Genomic DNA, 4,420 nt, shown 5'->3' on the forward strand with positions numbered 1-4,420 from the left:
TCAATGGTACAATTAAATATTATTATTTTATCTCTTTTTCGATGTATATTTCTAAATCATTACAATTTTGATTTAGTTTGGTTCTGGTTAAGTTCCAGGTTATTATGATGTTTGGTTCTACTATTTGTATAAATTCTTGTTTACGATATTTATTAAAGGTGCAAACTGGAGTTTCATGTTTTATTATATTAGTTATGCATTGGTCATTTATGATCTTTTTAGAGATTGAATTCGAAACAAAGTTATTGTGTAAATAAAATTTTCCTTCAACACTTTCATTGATGATTTGTCCATTCTTATCTGGGTAAGGGATTACTTGGAAAGTTTTGGTTTCAAGATTACTCAATGGAATATGGGACATGATGAAAATTTCATTTGTAAGTGTACTGAACCAAGCAGAAGTTTTAATATTCATCAACTTTTCGTGATTAAATGTGATCTATTTGATCGTGTTTAAGTAATTTTGGATTAAATATTCCTAAGCGAGTTAATTGTAGCTTAGTTCGATGTCTTCTATATATTCGGTAAAATGTTTCAATGTTAAAAATTAATGAATTTAATTTGTTTTTCTTCTTCCAAAATTTTGCTTTGATTATTTATAATATTAATACCTTGATTAAATGTATTTATAAAATCATTAAGATTATTTGCCTGAATTGAAGTAGTTTAAAGGTCTTTCAGTTATTGGTATGTGATATTGACTGTCCTCTTGAGCACTATGTATAGTTGCTCCTGTGCTAATTGCATCTTCTCCTAAGAAATTCTCTTCTATTTTTATACGTGAAAGTGCGTCTGCTACGTTATTTTCTTTTCCTGGTAAATACTTGATTTGATAATCGTATTCGTTTAATCGGATTTTCCATCTTTGTAATTTCATGTTTGGTTCTTTAATGTTACTGAGCCAAACTAGTGGTTTGTGATCGCTTAAGATCTGGAATTTTCTACCGAATAGGTAAGAACGGAAATATTTGGTTGCCCACACGATAGCTAATAGTTCTTTCTCTATAGCTGAATAGTTTGATTCGTGTTCGTTTAAAGTTCGACTTGCATAGCAAATGGGTTTGTGTTCCTGTGATAGAAACGGCGCCTATAGCGAAGTTGCTAGCATCTGTAGTCAATGAGAATGGTTTCTCGAAATTTGGATAAACTAGTATCGGATCGGACGTTATTAAAACTTTGAATTTTTTCAAATGCTGACACATAAGTGGGATCTTTTATGTTTATGGTGGCGTTTTTCTTCAACTTTGTTGTCATGGGTTTTGCAATATTTGCGAAATTGGGTATAAATTTGCGATAAAATCCGCATAAACCTAGGAATGATTTGATTTCTTTTGGTGTCTTTGGTACAATTCAATACAATTCAACAATTGCCTTAATTTTGTTTGGATTTGGTTTTATACCTTGCGTGGTGATTACATGCCCGAGGAAATCAGTTTCCTTTTTCATGAATTCGCATTTGTCTAATTGTAATTTCAAATTTGCTTCCCGAAGTTTTGAGAAGACTTTCGAAAATGGATGATATATGCTCTTCCAATGAAGTGGAGTAGATAATAATATCATCTAAGTAAACTAGACAATCCTTGAAAATCAGATCTTCAAGTAGGTTATTCATACAGCGCTGGAAAGTCGCTGGAGCATTTTTAAGCCCAAAGGGCATACGAGTAAATTCGTAGTGACCATGCTTGGTTGAAAAGGCAGTTTTTTGCAATTGAATCGGGATCCATTTGGATTGATGGGAAACCCTTTGCAAGATCGATCGTAGTGAAGTATTGGCATTTGCCTAACTTATCTAGGATCTCATCCATATTTGGTATGGGGAATTTGTCGTCAATGGTTATTTCATTGAGGTTTCGGTAGTCAATGACTAACCGGAATTTTTGCTTTCCTGAAGCGTCCATTTTCTTTGGAACAATCCAGATGGGCGAACAATAAGGGGATTTTGATTTTTTAATTATGCCCTGCTCTATCATTTCGTTTAATTTGTTTATTGACCTCTTGATCGTAAGCCTGTGGATACTTGTAGGGTCTTTTATATATTGGGTCTTCGTGTTTCGTTTGAATTAAGTGCTTAATCGTACTGGTGAAAGTCAAATTTTCACCTTCCCAGTACTAAATATCGCGAAATTCAAATAAAATCTTTTTTAATTCTTCTACCTCTTCAGTGTTAAGATGTTCTAATCTGAACTCATTACACTCCTTTAATTCATCTTCAATTGCGAAATTGAAGGGGCCTATCTTCGGTCAAAGGTGGGTTTGCGTAGTTTTCTGTGTTAGTTTCTTCAGAATTTTCTTCTTCATTTTGAAATTTAAATTTATATTCTCCTAATGTAACTGTGCCATCTTCATAATCAATTTGGGATTTACTGGCTTTTAAGTATTCTCTTCCTAATAGCGCATGTCATAATTTTCAGAAAAATTATGAATGTAAAATTTTTGTTTTATTGGCAAAGTCTACTGGGACCAAAAAGTATACTTTCTGATAATTCAGTAGTGCCATTAATTGTTTGGACATTGATTGGATTTTTATAAGTCGGAAAACTGAAATTATTTTGTTTTAAAAGGTTTATTGAAGAACCTGTATCATTGATACATTTTAGGTTTACTTCATTCATTTTGATTTTTATGTATGGTGTGTTTGTTCTGCATTTTGTTCCGAGGCACTTTGATGAAAATTTTCACCTTGCTCCATTTTGAACTGGCCACTTTGGCTTTCCCTTTGTCTTTTCATCGGTGGGTTAGCGCCCACGGCTTGTTGAGGTATCCCTCGAATAGTTATAAGGGTTTTGGGTTGAGCTTCATTAAGTTTTTTATTGAATTCTTGGTGAAGGTTTTGATTATTCTGATTTGAATTCGAGTAATTGTTTTGTGGTTTCGAATTGGACAAATCATCTGAATGATAATTGTTTGAATAGTTTGTGTAAGATTTATTTTGATTTCTGCGACTGTTGTTTTCGCTTTTATGGTTATTCTGAGTCTCATAAGACTCATAAATGCCTTCTGTTTGAGCAACTGCTTTTAGCTTGCTTATTGAAGTTATATCATGCCTTGCTAAGGTCATGTATATCCTGTCTGGTAATTTTCTGGTTATTACATTTTTTTGTAGTAATTTTTAATGCATTTCTGTATATTATTGCTGTGCTACTGTCAGTGTCTAGTGCTAACTTATTGCTAACAATATAGGATTTTCTCTCGAGCTCTTCGACGAACTTACGTAGACTTCCATTCCAGTTGGTGTTGTATAGTCTTCTTAGTAACTCTTCATAAGGTGTCTGTGTCCTGAATTCCTCGATTAGGGACGATCTCAGCGACATCCAATTGTTGGATTGCGTAATCTGGGATGTACGCAAGGCTTCTCCATCCAGTTGTCGTTCAATAGCACCGAAGATTACGCTGCTTTGGCGTACATCAGTTGTTGGGTATAGAGACAGAATAAAATCTATTCTCTTTATAAATGCTGACAAATTTTCTGCTCCGTTATCAAACGCTGGCACGTGTTTGATTTGATTTATACACTGGTTTAAGTGTGCTTCTGTTAGTTCGGTTGCCATTTTTGATTTGTTATTGATTTACACACGTGGTTCGGGTTTTGAGTTTTTTATTATGACGGGTTTTTTACAATGTTTTTAGTATTGCCGTTTTGATAATTCACTCACACACGTAGATGTTCTTTTTGCGGATACGTTTTTGTATAGTTCACAACTAGGACGCGTTTACCCAGGACAATGTTAGAGTCCTTCTAGCGGTTCACGACTGCTTCGTTGATTCAGTAACTAGTACGACGTATCCTACCGGCTGCGCCAATTAGATGTTCGCGGTGCACGAACAGTAAAAAAAAAAATAAAACACAAGGATTTATTTTTGTTTACTTAATAGACTACTTTATTTTTATTTATAAGTTCGCGGGCTACGCGTCTTAAGCGAGGAAAGTGTCTTTAAAAACTGAACTCACAATATGCTGGAGCTCTAACATGAAAGTTCTTATTACGACTTAGGGCTAACATACGTGTGATGTTTTGTGTTTGTGTTTAGTGCAGTAATGCTGAGTCCTCAAGTTGTAAATGGAAAATTTTAATGGACTTTGGATTTTTTGGAAGTGGCACGATCGCCAATGTAATAGGATCTTTTTGTTTGTGACAGTTGGTGCCGTCGCGACAAATGTTTATGTTTATGATATGATTTGTTGGGAAAGAATTTGGAAGGGGAATAATTGTGAGTGTTTGTCATGTACGAGAAATTATTCTGGTGGTGGATATATTACTATATATATATACAATTATTGAATATTATCGTTTGTTATTCAAAAAATATTTGTGAGTTGTCATGTATTTTTACATATTTGAAGATTTATGTAATTATATTTTAAATATATTTACATAATGAAATGAACATTATCTCTGGTTGATCCTGCCAGTAGTTATAT

General features: G+C 33.6%; 1 pseudogene; it reads left to right on the forward strand.

Moving 5' to 3' along the window:
- Positions 1–4,391: 4,391 nt before the first annotated feature.
- LOC117577327 (small subunit ribosomal RNA) overlaps positions 4,392–4,420 on the forward strand; it is a 1,997-nt pseudogene continuing 1,968 nt past the window's right edge.

Source organism: Drosophila albomicans, unplaced genomic scaffold, assembly GCF_009650485.2.
Source record: "Drosophila albomicans strain 15112-1751.03 unplaced genomic scaffold, ASM965048v2 utg000326l_pilon, whole genome shotgun sequence".
In the NCBI taxonomy this organism is placed as follows: Eukaryota; Metazoa; Arthropoda; class Insecta; order Diptera; family Drosophilidae; genus Drosophila; species Drosophila albomicans.